General features: G+C 50.2%; 1 protein-coding gene across 11 annotated transcripts in view; it reads left to right on the top strand.

Moving 5' to 3' along the window:
- Positions 1-17,368, top strand: part of Spon2 (spondin 2) — a 35,173-nt gene that overhangs the window by 332 nt on the left and 17,473 nt on the right. Inside the window, exons 2-3 of one of the 11 annotated variants that reach the window (XM_087582234.1) lie at positions 26-167; positions 1,689-1,860. The gene's annotated coding sequence lies outside the window, so the exon portion shown is untranslated. Of the gene's footprint in view, positions 1-14; positions 168-1,458; positions 1,861-2,201; positions 2,439-16,990; positions 17,202-17,368 lie in introns of those variants that run through there. The other 10 variants (XM_087582226.1, XM_087582218.1, XM_087582217.1 and 7 more) reach the window with 10 other exon arrangements.

Consider the following 17,368-nt stretch of genomic DNA (forward strand, 5'->3'; position numbering starts at 1 on the left):
ATTTCCTCCACTGCAATGTCTTTAGATGCAGGCCCTGATCCACGGAACTGATTTGATGGTGATTTCCAAAAGGCTCTGAGCCTGGCACCATTGGTCCAGCCTGGGAATCAACCAAAGAGGCACTGCCTCTGAGGATGCTGAAATAGTTGAAACTAGAAACAAGCCTTGTGAGTAGAACTGTAGAGCTTCAATGAACAGGTGGCATCAATCCCAGAGCTCAGCTGTTTGTTTTTAATGGGTCAAATTTATATGGAATAATGAGTGCCTGCCATCTGGGTTATGAGACAAGGGCATAGTAAAATGCAGATGGTGACTGGGAGGTGGCTCATGGGTAAGTACACTGGCTCTGCAGGCACGAGGGCTCATGTTTGAGTCCCCAGCACCTATGTAAAAAGCTAGGCGTGTACCTGTTACTCCGGCACTGGGAGACAGACAGGTGGGTCTGGGAGCTTGTGGATAAGCAAGCCTAGCCAAACAGGGAGCTTCCAGTTCAGTGAGAGGCCCTGTCACAAGGTAGAGTGATGGAATGTGACAGCTGGCATTCTGCTCTGCCCCCTGCATCTATACCCGTACTCTTTCGTGCACCTCACCCCCTCAAAGCAGGCAGGGTATCAATAGACCAATTCAGAACCAGATTAGTGAGCTAAAAGAACAGGGAAACAGGGAGAATAGATTGGGGTACAAGTGTGTATGTTCCTGTGTCTGTATCTGCATGCAAATGTGTGTGAGAGCTTAGGACCTCAGCAAGGGGAACAAAGGAAGGAGCTTCACCCTTCAGTGGGCAGAACTGTAGAATGACTTGTCAGAGAGGGGTAGTTTGCTCAAATAGGATCAAAAAACACAAATCCTAGGGGCACAAACTGGGGCTGATTTGTGTTTAGACTCCTTAGTAACACCTGCTTTTAGGAAAGACTGAGCAAGATACCTGAATGGTAGGGCGGGCAAGAGTGCTTGCTTTGGCAGCGAGAAGAAGGCTTGAGTCCCTGCAGCAGGAGGGAGAGGCTGCTTCAGTCCTGAGGAGCACTTGGGCAGGTCGGACAAGGAGCAAAGCAGGACCTGAGGATGGGTAGACCAGAGGGCCTGCTTCAGGGACCTCGGGCCTGTCCACATCCCCTTCTAGTGGCTTCTCTCAACCCCTCTATTTGGATAAGGATTTGGGAGAGGGTGGACATTCTAGGGCAACCTCGGCAGGGACATAGCAGTAGCCAGACTCTTCTTGTGGCCATCCTAATCTGGCCTCACACTGATCCCAGAATGGGCCCAGGGAGGCCAGGAAACACCCTCTTCTCCCCGATGCTCTGATTCAGAGCCCAGAGTGACTCTGGAAATGGATTTTCCAGCAAAAAACAACTATTAAAACGGAAGAATGGAGGAAGGCCAGCTGCCAGTCCCTCCTCTGGCTGCTGGCTCTCTGAGTAAAGAAAACCATCTGGTCTGCTGGGCCTGAGCCCAGGGCCCAGAGGAGGAACTCTAATCTCTCTGAGCAGTGCCGTTGACTCCCCAGCTGGCCCTGTGGCCCCCTTCCTGCCTAGTCTTTCCCCACCTTGGACCCAAGCCCTAGAGGCCTCTACAGATGCCCAGACAGGTGGCCTGGGCCATCATGTGCTGACCATGCTGGGAACCTGAGTCTTTCCCGTACCAACACTGAGTTGAGTCCACATCTGCTTCCCTCCTCCCACCCACCATAGACCTGAGCCCTGACCGCTTCTCCAGATCACCATGATGGCCTGCTCCCCAGGATCCACCTCTGCCAGTGGCCAGAGAGGACTCTGTTTCTTTTGCTGGGTATAGCATGTTTAGAAGTGGCTTGAGGAAGAAAGGATTTATCTTACAACTCTGAGTTCAAATTCCATCACTGAGGTAAGTCAGGGGAGGAACTCAAGGCAAGAACTTAGAGGCAGGAACTGAAGCAGAGGCCATAGAGGAGTGCTTCTTACTGGCTTGCTTCTCTTGGTTTTCAGTCTGCCTTAAACAACTCAGGGCCACCTGCCCAGGGGTGGCACCACCGATAGTGGATTGGGCCCTCCCACATTAATCATTAATCAAAATGCCCTACTGGCCAATGTTATGGAGGCATTTTCTCAGTTAAGATTCCCTCTTCCCAGACATGTCTAGGTTTGTGCCAAGTTGACAAAACCCAACCAGGACAGTGTATCAAGATTTAGAAATCTCCAATAGATCGTTCACGGGTCACCTTGAGCAGTAGCCAAGAAGTACAGAAGGAGGGAAGGTCATGGGCCTTCCCAGGCCTCGTCTATAAACCAAAGACATGAGGCCTCCCACAGGCAGTGTCTGCTTCTCACTTAAGCAGTTACTTTGTAGTGTCAGCACTGGATGTCTGCATGGGCTCTGCACTGCCTGCTGGTGGAGCACCACTTACTCACAACCTCCATTCAGCCCCGCTGTGTGCCGCACACTGTCATGGTGAGATTCTCATGGTGAGCAGATGTGTGGTGAGATTCTCGGGGGTGGAGTTCAGAGACACAGCTGCGAGCGATCTGAGGAGACAATCCCATGCTGCGTCTCCTTCACTGCATGATGGTACCTGTTTCTTACAGCCCCTCAACATGCATATCCTCAAATTCCACAGGCCAGTCATGTGGAGACATGGTGCCTGTGTTTACCGTTCCTTTTCTATTGCTTGTGAAGCCTTTGTATTGCCTGCTCTGTGTGTGTGTGTGTGTATGTGTGTGTGTGTGTGTTGTGCATATGTGTATATATACATATATATTTCCATATATAGGTACATTTGCATGAGTATGCATGTGTGTATGTACATGTTTACATGTATGTGGCGCACATGTGTATAGGTGGGCATGTAAACATGTGCACATGAGTGTGGAAATCTGAGTTTGATGCTGGTTCCTTGACCACTCTCCATATTGTATACTTCGGCAAGTTCTCTCAATTGAACCCAGAGTCCATTGATTTGGCTAGTCTAACTAGTCCGCTTACTCCAGGTTTCCCTGTCTCTGCCTCCCATGTGTGGGATTATACCATGCCCATCTGCTGGGTGAATGTCAGGGATTTGAATGTCAGTTCTTTCTTCTTGCACAGCAAGTCATTTACGCACTGGGCCATCTCCCCAGGCCCTTCAGCCATTTTTATTGTGTAAATAAAGCCACTGTACAAACGATGGCTTTGCATGACATTTTCATGCATGTTATAGTGACCTTTGTGTTCCCCCTTTGTTACTTGCTCACACACACACTTTGATTTTTTACTTAGGGAGTTCTTCCTGTGCTTTTTCTTATTGATTTACAAGAGTTCTTTGCATAGTTTGGGAAGCTCTACTTTTACCTGTGGCACGCGTTGTAAATCATTTCCTCATCTGTTACGTCTGGCTCACATGTTCCTGGTTGCTCTATGGCCAAGATTAGGAATGGCTCCCCCTCACTCACAGCAGTGCTCTGCTCTTGTGTCTGCTGAGGTGGAGGAGGGACGTGGCCCATAAGGAGAAGGATGTGTCCCATGGGTAGCATGCAGAACATCTAGGAGGCCCCAAAGTAGTCACCACCATGCGGGTGGGCTCCTTAACTTGTTGAGGATGGATTAATTGGGTCCAGAAGGAAAGGTTTCCCACAAGGAATGATCTAAAACTAACAGGGCTAAAAGGTCGTAGGTCCGAGAATTTAGCACTTACATCTCTTCCCAAGGCTGAAAGCCTATGGGGGTTTTGGGGTTCTTAGGGCCCTCGCCAAGGCAGACCAGCCCTCTAATGCAAGACACTGGGCAATGCCCAGGATGTAGGCTGCTCCTGTTCTGACTTTGGTATGCCCTGCCTTGGCACTACTCTGGTCCCCAGGACCCAGAGTAGAGCATTACAAGTCAGCCCCTCCTCAGGAAGCCATGCGTGGAATGGCCCTCAGGGCAGCTGCCTGTCCTATACGGATTGCGTTCATTCCCAGGCCTGGCTTCACATCCTTGAGGAGTCCTCCTTATGTGACCTCCATTGGTGTCCATTGAAGTAAGGCTGCCATGCTGGGCCTGGCACCATAGACTCCTTATCTATAGGTATTCTGTCCTCTTGTTTTGTCCCTGCAGCCCTTTCCCCAGCTTTGTGGGATAGAGAGGGAGGAGGCCCATGATGGCATTTATGGTATCAGAGCCAGCTGATGTGTGAACATGGTGGGTGAACAATGGCCTGGACATGAGGACAATGACTGAGGAGGAATTTGGGCTCAGGGCCACTTCACATTGAGTATGAGTGTTTTCCCCCAAGACCAAGGGTCTTTCGCCCCTCCTGGCCTTCCTTTGCCCCTGCCCTCTGCCCCTTGCCCATCACCTATCATCCATCCTGGTCCTGGCTTTGCCCTTGCACATTGTTCCTTGGATTCCCAGACCTGGTGAAGGGCCCCGGAAAGCAAATTCTCCAAGTGGGGCACTGTGGCCCAGGCTTTCCAGAGTGGGCACCTGCCTTGGTCAGGGTGTTCAACATCACAGAAGAGGCCCTGCAGAAGGGAAGGGCCAGCTTCTCGGGGTTGCTTATCCCCAGCCTCCAGGGCTAAACTTTGTTTTTGGCTACACTACAGTGCAGCCCAGTCTGTTATCTCCCATCTGTGACCCCCAGATACCTGAGGCAACATTCTGAAAACCCCTTGAGCTTTCTCCAGGATCTCACCACATGCTCTGTGCATCTCTCGGGCTGCACATCGAAGACTACTCCAGGATAAAGACCAGAGCTGCTGCCCAGGCCTGGTCTCACCCTTGGCCTATCATCTCTGTCCTATGATATGTCTGGTGTGATCTGAGCCTCTGCCCTTTAGGTGCAGCTTGGCACTAGAACTGGCTGGAGATGAACCTCACAGGCTCAAAGTAAGTGGCCAGGGCAAGGGGCATGCAAACATGAACCAGATAGACGGGACAGGCACAGGGCTCTGTCCCCACCTGGCCCGGAGTGGGTAGAACCAGGGGCTAGGCAAGGAAGTGTATGTGTGTGTCTGTGTCTGTGTGTATCTGTGTGTGTGTGTGTGTGTGTGTGTGTGTGTGTGTGTGTGTGTGTGTGTGTGTGTGTGTGTGTAGGGGTTAGACTAGGCAGAAGATGTTCAGGTGTTTGGGGCTAGGGTTGGCCAAGGTTAAGTCCAGTTTGAGGAGATGGGTCAACTAGAGCAGGTCAAGACCAAAGCTGCAGTTGACTATTGTATCAACCTGTTGTGTCCTTGTTAGGGTTTTTATTGCTGTGATGAAACACCACGACCAAAGCAGCCTGGGGAGGAAAGGGTTTACTCGGCTTACACTTCCACATCACAGGTCATCATCAAAGGAAGTCAGGACAGGAACTCAAGCAGGGCAGGAATTTGGAGGCAGGAGCCGATACAGAGACCATGGAGGAGTACTGTCTACTGGTTTTTTTTCTCCATGGCCTGTTCTGCCTGCCTTTTTTTTTTTTTTTTTTAAGACATAGAACCCAGGACCACCACCCACAATGAGGTGGCCTTTTCCAATCAATCACTAATTATGAGAATACCCTACAGGTTTGTATACAGCCTGCGCTCACACAGGCATTTCCTCAATTGAGGTACCTTCCTCTGAGGTGACTTCAGCTTGTGTCAAGTTGACATAAAGCCATCCAGTATAACTGACCTCTTGTCAACTTGATACACAAACATGTCACTGTTAAGCCATACTTTTTCATTCCTGTCCATCCCCAAGATCACACATTACTATAGACAACATAAAATATTTTATAAACGTAAAAAGTCCCATAGTCTTACAAATTCAAATACTTAAAAGTTCACAGTCTTTTTTTTTTTTTTTTAAGAATTCAAGGTCTATTTTAAAACCCAAGTCTAAACTGTGGACTCTTATAAAGTGAAAAATAAGTTAAATACTTCAGAATGGAGAACAAGGGTGCAGACAAGGCAAAACTGAAGTGGAAACAGTTTAATCACTAATTACCCACGTCTGGGATCCACTTACAACCTTCTGGGCTCCTCCAAAGGGACTGGGTCATTTTTCTGGCCCCGCCCTCTGCTACATATTCAGAATATTTTCTAGACTCGGGCCAGCTTCACTCCGTGGCTTCCGTTCTTGATGGTCCTCTCATGGCACTGGTGTCTCCAAAATCCTGGGATTTCCTGGTACAACTGGGCTGCACTTTGACCAGTAGCCTCTCTTGGGCTCTCTTCACAGTGCCAAGCTTCAGCTTCTCTCCATTACCCCTTCTATCCTGGGGCTTCAGATGCTGCTGAGGTTGTACCTTCACCAATGACCTCAGCCGACCTCTTCATGCCCTCAGTACAGTTCCATCTTGGACACTCTTACACATGACCAAGTTTGGCCGCCAGCGTAAGGGCCACCTCTGGAGCACAGCTTCTGCGTGCTAACTGAGGAAATACTTCCCAGCAGATTTCACCTCAGTAATGCTGGTCTTCTTTTTAAAATAGGGTTTCTCTGTGTAGCCCTGGGTGTTCTGGAGCTCACTCTATAGGCCAGGGTGGCCTTAAACTCAGAGGTCCGCCTGCCTCTGCCTCCAGACTGCTGGAATTAAAGGGATTTGCCACCAACTCCCAGCTTCTGGTCTCTTCTCCCCACCCCCACCCCCACCCCCCCCACCCCCACCCCCCCCCACCCCCACCCCCCCGGAGCTGAGGACTGAACCCAGGGCCTTGCATTTGCTAGGCAAGCGCTCTACCACTGAACCAAATCCCCAACCCCTTCTGGTCTCTTCTTAATCACAGCTCCTATCTCAGTTCCAGCTGACCAGCGTCCCAACAAGACAAAGCTTTTACTTTAGTGGTTCTGGTCTCTCATTAACCACTGTTCATTTTTCAGCTCCAGCTGATCAGACACTGCACCGTTTTGTTTTGTTTTTCACACAATAGGTATGGTAGAGTCGTTGCTTTCTTCTGAAACACCCCAGGCCTCCACTCTCTGCATTGCTTTTGTCTTCTCTTTCAAGCCCTCACAGAACAGCCCACTGAGCACTCAGCACTCAATGGCTCTTCTAGTTCTTCCAAAATCCTCCTCCAAACATCACAGTCAGGTCCATCACAGCAATACCCCACTCCTGGTACCGATCTCTGTCTTTGTTAGAGTTTCTATTTTGGTGATGGAACACCATGCCCAAAGTAACTTGGAGAGGAAAGGATTTATTCGGCTTATACTTCCATATCACTGTTCATCACTGAGGCAGATCAGGACAGGAACTAAAGCAGGGCAGACCTGAGCTGAATCAGAGGCCATGGAGAGGTATTATTTACTGGTTTGTTCTTTGTGGCTTGCTCAGTCTGCTTTCTTACAGAACTCAGGACCACTGTCTCAGAGATGGCCCCACCCACAATGGGTTGGGCCCTCCCTCATCAATCACTAATTAAGAAAGCCCTCTACTTACTGATCTGTGAATGTATGTGGAGTGAGGAGGACTCCTCCAGGGCCTGGCTACCATCAAGGAGAGCAGGCCTGAACACCAGCCCTGGGGCCTGGTAACTGTCAGAGAGGGAGCCAGGGCCAGGGAAACCAAGATGCAGGGCCAGAAGCCAGCTTTCCAATAAAAGTGGTGAATGTTTTAGCAAATGTAGAATCCTGGAAATTGCTTAGGAAAAAAACCCAACCTTGGGCCTAGCCAGCTTGGCTAATGACAGGGGAGCTCCTGGCTCCTGGACATGTGTGAATGATGGCTACTGGGCCAAGGTGGATGCAGTGTAGGCCCTGCTAGGCCTCTTCAGGGGAGCTATGTGATGACTTCACATTTGCGCCCCTCCTCAGCCACGGCCTGGGGGGTGGTCCAGTCTCAGCTGACTTTGCTCTGTGACAGCTGAGCCCTTTCCTTTCATTAGTGTGCCTTATTCTTTTCCCCAGCCAACCTCCGACATGTCCTCTCATGACAGAAGCCATTTGTCAGCAGGATTACCTCCATGCTAGGGCCCAGCCTGGGCTTGAGTCTGTATTCAAACCACAGCCCTCCTGGGGCACTGACTACCTGGCTTGGTTAGTCTCAGGCAGAGCTTGCTTACTCTCTGGGAGCCTAGTCTATCTGTCTTCTCCCATGCAGGGCTCTGGGCAGAGAGATTAGTGCACAGACTCCCGACTGCCACCAAACCGCAGCTTGGGACCCTGCAGCCTCTGTGGTGTTAAATGTTGCCTCACTCCTAGGGATGCTTGCTGTTGGCTGAGTGGACCAACTTCTCTCATCTACTTTCTTTGTGTCTTCTGATCTGTAGGAGCCTCTTCCCAGGACATGGTCCCCACAGAGGATGCTGGTCTGTGTGATTACAGATAGGCACTGTTTGAGGCTGTTCAGGTGGTAAGAGTGAGGAACGCACAGGAAAGGCAGAGTCAAGGGTGTTCTGTGTGCTAACTCACCAGGCAGATGACTTTGGTTGTAGGCAGCTGTGGCTAGTGCAAGGCCACAAGTTCTGGGAGTCCCCCATTCTATTAGCTCTGTAGACCCAGGGTCAGCCCAGGAAAGAGGGCTTGGGCATGATGAATAAACCCCAACTGGTCTTGAAGAGAGCATTGAGAGGTGGCCAAGGTCCAGTCACTACCCACTGGCTCTCTTGCAGATACACAGGATATCTTCTGTCCGTGCTGGCCCCAGGCAAAGCAGGGTCACCCTGGCAGCCCCCAGCCCAGTGTGGGGGAGGAACTGAGGCTAGAGGAGCCAGTCACACCCAAAATGAAAACCACATGCTGGGCCTGGCTCTCCCTCAAGCCACAGGCCCACAGCTCCCTCTCCCTCTCTTTTGCTCCCCAGCCGCTCCTCTAGGGTGCAGCGTGTGGGGAGCCTGGAAACAGAGGACATCAACAGGAGAGCTCAAGAGACAAATGTAGCTTCCCGATGGCTGCCAGGCCCTCAGCCTTCTACCTCATCCAAGCTGAGGGTCCCCAGTTGTCCCTTTCTCTAAGGACCTAAAATTTGTTGTGGGAGATGCCCATGTAGGGCTGCTGGGTGGGGCACAGTAAGGGGCCCTGGCAAGAATCTGTGGGTGGAGCATTGGGGTGAGTGAGGACAGTCATTCGAGAAAGGCCTGGTGCTGGCAAAGATGGGTCAACCAACACCAGATGGCTTGTGCCCCCACCCCCCCAGCTACTTCACCCTGTCTGAGGCCACTGTCCGAGCATGGTTGCTGGATTGCTCTGATCCGGCCTCAGGATGATAGGGCCCAAGGACTGGGCTCCTGACTCAGGATCTCCAGTTTCAGTACACACTGAGGCACCATGCTTCAAGACCCAGCCCTGGAACAACAAGGGCTGCCACTTGTCAAATGAGAAACAGGCTCACAGGCATGGCCTTGGCACCGCTACTCAGGCCCAGCTGAAGTGCCAGCACGCAGTCAGATGTGCTCAGGCTTACCCGGTAGACATCCTGCATGCAGGTGTATATAGTATGGCCTCTTCCCTGGGACCTCATCCAGGAGTGCCTGTCCACCCATAGCCAGTCTACTATCCACAGGCCCCAGAGACCACACCCAGAGCCCATCTTGGGTGGGATTGAGCAAGAAATACAGTGCTGGGTGGGCAAGTCTCCTGCCTCAGCCCAGCGATTAGCCAGGCCTCCCCTAGGGTCAACACACACACACACACACACACACACACACACACACCATACACACACACCACATACACCACACACACCACACACAAACACACACAAACACACCACATACACAATACCACAACACACACACACACACTCACAGAGCACACACCACCGCACCCCCCACCACTCTCGAACACACAGGAAACAAGCCCAACCCACATGTGCACCCCATTAAGACCGCAGGTAGGCCCCAGGGAAGCTACAAGAAGACAGTAAATTCAATAAGGCAGCTGTACACACAGCTAATCTCCAGAAACAAACCCCTTTCAGATTCAAGTACTTCCATCCAGAGAGGCCAGGGGGAAAGGTAGCATTTGTGACAGTGATGGAAACTCTAAACCGGGAACAGATGCAGCATGCCAGAGCTATAGGGGATGTCTGGGCAGGGCTGCTGTGGGACACAGGTCCCAGTGCTGAAAGGGAGCTTTGCTTATGTGCTACAGGGATACACTGCTTATAATGAGACGATACCCAGCAACACACCTTCACTCAAAGCAAACGCATTGTTCTGACGACAACAACCAAGATTTCCTCTAGAGCTAAGTAAATTCACTATAAGGTTACTATAGAAAAATAAACAAGAGGTGATTAGGTATGGGCTTCCCTTCCGGAAGGCTTCATGTTCATATGGTAAGGGCTGTGGGGGTGAGAGGGTCACTCGGTGATAGAGCAGTGTCTGGCGCACATAAGGCATGAGCTGGATCCTTAGCACTGAGCGAGCTGCTTCTCCTGCCAAGTAAGGACACACAGTACCCGCCACTGTCCTAAGAGTGAGGTGGAGCATGTGTGGATGCCTTGGCTGGGGACTAACACTGGAAAACAACTCACTACTTATAAACAAGCCACTCTCCGTATTCAGTTAGAGCACGTCTCCTGGGAAGATGTAAAGCAATGTCTATTCGATTTACGTAAGGGGGGCTTGACAGACTAAAGCGAGCGTTCTCTCCAGACCCAGCTTTAGCTCAGTGAGTCGGTGAGTTCATTAGGGGTTACACACAAGGGCTTGAGTGACTTTTGGGTGTCTGCAGTTATTTACAGTAGCAGTTAATTAAAATCAATTACAGTAGAAATTAGCAATTGGGAGGGGCTTTGTGAGGGTCACGTAGCCCTATGGTTTCATGAGCCTCCCCATCTCTTTGTTGGGGTTTCTATTGCTACAATAAAACATCATGGCCAAAAACCCACGTGGAAAGGAAAAGGTTTATTTCCCACACTTCCACGTCTCAGGAAATCAGGGCAGAAACCTGGAGGCAGGAACTGAAGCGGAGGTTTACTGCTTACTGTCTTGCTCAGTCTGGTTTATCATAGCTCCGAGTACCACCAGCCCAGAGGTGGCACCATAGTGAGCTGGGTCCTCCCGCATCACAATAAAATGCATCACGGGCCCATCTGGTAGGGGCATTTTCTCAATTGAGGTTTCCTCTTCTCAAATGACAGTGGCTTGTGTCGAGGTGACATGACTAGCCAGCACATCCTCCTCCTACAAGGGAATGGTAGCCGACTGATCTCGTGATCCCAGTGCCGGCGATCAGAGCTTCCCGGTAGGGGTGGTCCATCCTTAGGAAACATCCACCGTGCATGACAGCACAGACTGAGACGCATGCTCATACCACAGCAGAAGCAGCTGCTCATGGGTACGGAGTCTCCTCTTGAGGTGACTGTGTTTATGTGTGGTGACACGCTGCTGAGTTGCTCCCCATGAAGGGGTGACTTTTATGCTACTGAATGACATGTCAAAACTTAAGAAATGTCTTAAGAAAAAGGCCACGTTGTTGCCCCTCAAATTTGATGCCGCCGTGGAAACCATACAAGAGAGGCAGGTACAGCCCATCTAGCATTGCAGGGCCCAGGCCACCCTGTTCAAAGAGTGAGCTCAGGGTGAGGGGCTGGGTTTTCCCCACTCTTGGAAGGAGCACTCTTTGCAGGAGATGCCTAATCACCAATATAGGCTTCAGAGCCAAGCCCAGCACCCCCAGAGACCCAGACCTAGTCCAGACATCCTGGCTGAGGACAGTGACCCTGTGGTCCCAGCTTAAACGAGAGAGCATCTCTGGCTGAGCCCTGGGCATTTAGATGAGCACAGGCTCTGTCCTACGTTGGGGGTCTGAGAGTCCCTGGTACCTCACCACAACAGCAGTCATGAAGCCGGGACTAAGGCCCTTCTGAGAAGAGGTGCCCTATTGTACCTCACCCCACGGAAGGCTGTGGCTAGAGGCTAGTCATACCTGGCCTGTAGCACCACAGGCCTGGGTTCCTCACTGGAAAACTGGGAGTGGACAGAGGTGGAGGTCAGCGTTGTGCGGATGGGGACTAGCAGACTCAGAAGGGGCAGCCAGAGGAAAGCGCATTCCCACACAGTTAGCTCATGGTTTACACATCCCAGCAGGCTGATAAGGTCACAGAAGGGGAGAAGCTCAGAGCTGGAAGCATCATTGAGATGATGAGCCAAGACTTGCCCAAGCCAGAACTCTGGGGGCCTTTGGGGTCGTCCAACTCTGGCAGCCTAGGCTACTAGTTCTGAGCTGGTCTCCTAGCACTACCCCTGACCCCATCACGGTCCTCCATGGTAGGGCCTTCCCCAGCTCAGCCTTTGTCTCCCCCAGAACCTTTCCTGAGACCCAGTGCTCAGACCACACTCAGGAAATCTATGTAGGGCTTTTTACTTAACTCCACCCCCCTAAGAAGTGTTTATGTGTGACAGCCAAAGAGCACTGTGGATACAGATTTAGGAGTTGAACCATTTTTTCCTCAGGACAGAACTATGGTGGCTTCAAGGCCAGGCTATTGCTAACCGCAGTAAGTCTCGTTGGTGACTTGTTCCATCGCATTGAGATACTAAAACCGCCTGTCTGCCCTCCATGACAGAGCCCAACAGTTTCTCGACACTGTCTTTCTCGCCGCACCCACACTGCAGGACACCTAGTGTTGCTGCCTATCCCTATCACCCGCCTGTCACCACCCTCCCACCCAACACTTGTTTAATTGTCTTTTAACGCCATCTCTGCCGTTCCTGGGCTTTCAAGACTCCAGGCTTTGCTGAGGCCTCGGCAGTCTGGGTGTGTTGATAGCAAACCCTGAACCATAGTGGTTTCCAGAATGCCTGGGGTCCTGAAATGAACTCCACACCACCCAGCGACTGGAGTCTACTTGACACTTTTTTTTTAATTTTAAAGATTTCAAAATTATGCATGTATGTGTGATCAGTGTGGGTATGTGTATGTGAGTGTGGATTCTCACGGAGGACAGAAAAGAGCATCTGATAGCTTGGAGCTGGAGTTACAGGCATTTGTAAGCTACCTAACATGGGCTCTGGGGTTCAAATTCCAGTCTGTCCCAGGAGCAGCAAGTGTTCTTAACCACAAGGCATCTCCCCGGCACACATACTTTTTTGAAAAGAATGAGTTTAGTTTTTATTTATGTGTGCATGAATGTGCCCATGGAAACCAAAGAGATTGTTGGATTTCCTAGAGCTGGAGTTATAGGAAGTTGTGAGAGCCACACAAGTGTGGGTGCTGGGTCTTCTGGAAAAACATCAAATGCTCCTAACCCCTGAGCCATTTCTCTAACCCCGTCACTTGACACCTCTTGTACATAGTTTACCAGTGACAGTGTACAGCCGTCATACATGGTCATGGACCATGGTGAAGGAGCAAACATGGGAAAAGGAACAGAGACGCTCACTGATCTTCCTCCCACTTGCCATCACCTGCTCATCCATGGGATCCCAGGTGACACTGTCCAGAAGCCACTGTCCTTCTCTAGGAGGACATCACATCCTCCCAAGGATGCCTGTCTGTGTGACCTGCACTGAGTTGATGCTTCTTCTCGTGCTGAATCTACATCTTGTCTTTCTTCTCTAGAGAGGACCACATTTAACTGTCCTGAAATAGTGGCCGCCTCTCACATGGGGAAACATTGTTGTCCCCAGCAGTCAGGTGATGTCCTGACCACAAGGCTAACAGAGAGGTTGGGGGTACTTCTGTGACCTTGCTGTAGACAGCATGGTCTGGCTGCCTTCCTGTCTCCAGTGCCCATCACCACCACCACCAAGAGGTGCCCGTGGGCATTTTTACAACCGTGGTAATCATCCTGCTGGGAACCACATCCTGGGGCTGGAGAAAGGAAGCTGAGCAACTGTGGACCAGAGCAGCCATGATGGGGGAGCAGTTGGCTTTGCCTTTTGGGCCTGGCCTGGGTGAGCAGCTTGTAGCAGCATCTCAGCTCTCTGTTCTCTACACCATCCATGTGGTCGCTGGAGCATCACTGCAGATTTCCTTGCTTGTCAAACCGGGATGATCTGGGAGGGAATTTCAACGGAGGAAATGCTTTCATCGGATTAATCTCTGGTCAACTTTGTGAGGCATTTTCTGCATTAGTGACTGATGCAGCAAGGGACCAGCCAACTGCGGGTAGGCAAGTGTACAGAAGCAAGGTGATCCAGTTGTGGAGAGCAAGCCAGTAGGCAGTATTCTTCCATGGTTCTGCTCCAGTTCCTGCCTCCAGCTTCCTGTTTCTTCCCTGACTTCCCCAAATGAAGGACTGTAAGCTCTAAGACGCAATAAGCCCTTTCCTCCCCAGTTGCTTTTGGTTATGATAGTCATCACAACAAAAAATAATACAGGACAGTACTTATCGGTAGAAGGAATATACACTTAAAAAATCTTATATCTTCATATTGACTTTATTTTTTTTCTTGAGATGTGGTCTCATGATATATCTCTGACTTGCCTGGAACTCACTATGTTGACCAGGCTAGACTTAAACTCAGATTTGAAACACAAGTGCTGGGATTAAAGGTATATTGACCAATTTTTTAATTAAAATTTTTTATTACATTTTAATTAATGGGGGTGAAGCATTCTCCTCTTTCACTGTGTGGATCCCAAGGATTAAAGTCATGTCTTCAGCCTTGGTAGCAAGTGTTTTTACATACTAATCCATGTCTGGGGGCTTTAAGTTTGAATTTTTATATAAAGTAATCATTATCACCAAAAATTATTCTACATGCTCTTTTCTGTTTATGTCATTGGTTTTCTTACCTTACTGCACTTGTACAAGGTCTAAGAAAACATCGGACATCGGCGACAGTGGTAGATGCTACTGTCTTGGCCACTGAAGGGTACACAGCTGCCTCAGAGTTTTTGTCACGTGACACACACCCCAGAAGAAAGTGAAAAAGGAGTGAAGGTTTATTTTGACTTACACTTGAAGGAGTTTAAGTCCAGGTTTGCTCCAGCGGGATAGAGCCTTGCATCTCATAGTAGCCAGGAAAGAGGGAGAGGTACAGAAAGGGCCCTGGGCAAGGTGCTTCCCCAGTGACCCACTTCCTCAGCAGGACCCAGCTTCTTACAATTCTGGACCATGAGCTGCAAGCCAACTCTTTAATACATGTACCTGTGAGGGACATTTTATACACACATAAACCATGACAGGAACCTCGGGTTTGTTGTTGACATTGTTAATTTTGTTAATAATAATAATGGGCACCTGGTCAAACTTACCTTTGTCTTGTCTCTCTGAGGTTTCTGAGATTCTCTTTAGTGAAGCGATCTGAGTTGGCTGCAAAGCCTGTCCTGGTTGACAAGGTCTCCTGGACAAGCTACACAAGTTACTGGTTTTAGTTTGGTTGTTTCGCGTCTTCATCTAGAGGTGATGCCTGTCTGGTTTTCTGGTTTTCTGGTTTTCTCCACGGAGAGTTTCTGTATTAAGTGACACTGGATTCATGAGTTGAGTTGCAGATTTTCCATCTTCTCATGCATTGGAAGGGCTGGAGTGATTCCCGGCTGACTCCTTCCAGCTCCGAGCCAGACCCAGGCCAGCGTGAGCATCTCTGCTTCTCCCGAGCTTCCCAGGACTGATCACTTCTGAGCGCCTTTCCAGCTTTGTGTATTCCTCTAATTGTGTTTTTCTCATTCAGTAACTCTGGTCATTTGAATCCACCGAGGATCACCTGTGTGCTGCAGGCCCCCTAAAAGCTTCAAGTTCTGACATCGTGACCCCTTCTGGAGGCTTCCCTCTTCATGAGTCCCATCTTATCCCTGATCGTTTGTGGTTCTAAATGTCAACAATTAGCACTGAATCGCGATGGTCATCCCTCACTGGGGACTTTCTGGCACGGACAACTGATTTCAGGAGGAATCACATAGCCTCTTCTCTACCCCACTGCTTTCTTTTTACCCTCAGAATCCTCTAATTCCGTGATGGGGCTCACTATGTAGAGATCCACCTACCTCTGTCTCTTCGGTGCTGGGATAAAGGTGAGCCCCTCCACACCCAGCTCCATTTATTTTCTCACGATGCATATAGCATCCTTTCTCTGCATCCACTGCAGAACACCCAGTGCTGGGCTCTGCCTGTCCATTTCTATGGCTTTCTAGTGGCCCCGCACGTCCAGATTGGAGTTCAGGCTTTAGACAAATGGTAGCTACATCATTTCTGAGTGCTTAAAGGCTGGGGACAGTTTTAGTTACTTTAAAACGTGCTGGATTATACGACCATTGAAACCAAACCACTTTCAGTTCACTCACCGTGCACTTGAAGACTTGTCTCCTCTGTGAGGATGTGAGCTCTAATGTGTTATACACAGTCTGTCTCTCTGTCCGTCTCTCTGTTGCCACCCTGCCCTTGGCATCCCCGTTCCTTGCTGACCCTGCACCGTGTCATGGCGACTCCTGTTAGGGTCAGTGCTCACGTCAGCACAGCTCACTGGTGGCCAGGCTTAGATTCTTGCTCTGTTCGCCCTCCTTGGCTTGTGCCCACTGGGCTGGCTACTCTTTTGTTTTTGCTGGATCTGGCATAGGGAGAGCATGTGTAGAGATTCTTCTCTGTGCTCAGTGGTGACATATCTGGGCTGGTGTGGGATGCCTGAACCCTAGATGACATGCTACTGTCTGCAAGGAACTTCCGAGGCTGCAGCTCACCCTGTTGGCAAGGGCAAGCATTTCTCCTGTATTCTGGAAGGCCTGGGAGGGGAGTATAGTATTCTTTGAAGTGGCCCAGGCTCCCCAGGGGCACTTCCCCATCTCTCATCTTTTCATGGATTCCCCGGGTTTTTCAGTGGGGAAATGGCAACCTCTGTACATGCCTTCACCATGTAATGGAAGATGTGGAAAGTCCTGGTGCATTAGAAATATATAGTGCCCTGTGCTCCCAGATGGGGAAAGCTGAAGCCCAGAGAGGCAAAGTCACCTTCTTGGGGACACACAGCCATATGTGAAGAAGCTGAAATCTTCTCATCTCTCTGACCTCTGAGAGAGGGCATTGAGGAAGGGCTTAGAAACAAAACAAAACAAAACAAAACAAAACAAAACAAAGCAAAACAAAACAAAACTGCCCCTTTCTCAACAAGTGCTGAATACCCTGTTGGGTGTACTTAATGGTTCACAGAAAAAAACCTGGGGAAGGAGGTGGGTGGAGCTGAGAGAAAACCTCCAGTGACTGTGATTCCTTAGGGGCCAAGGTTGGGATGCCAGTCAGAGTGGGGGCAAAGGAAGGTCACCCTTTCCGTAGCTGCCCTGTGAGACTGGCAAACAGAATGTAAGCAGCTTCACAAGGAGCTGCCCCTCAGCCTCCACCAGGCCCTGCAGACGGCTGGACCAGCAGAGGAGGCAGCATTGGTCAGGAACCACACCATACATTCTCTGTCAGGTGGTATCATATGGTGAGCATCTCTTTCTCTGAATCATCGGGGGTAAACTGTATTGTTCACACCCTTTAAAACATCCTTTTCCAGGTATGGTGGCACACACCTGAGAGGAAGAGGCAGGTGGATGATCTCTGTGAGTTCCAGGCCAGCAAAAGCTTCACAGAGACCCCGTGTCAGTAAAA

This window comes from Rattus norvegicus, chromosome 14 (genome assembly GCF_021556685.1).
Source record: "Rattus norvegicus strain SHRSP/BbbUtx chromosome 14, alternate assembly SHRSP_T2T, whole genome shotgun sequence".
In the NCBI taxonomy this organism is placed as follows: domain Eukaryota; kingdom Metazoa; phylum Chordata; class Mammalia; order Rodentia; family Muridae; genus Rattus; species Rattus norvegicus.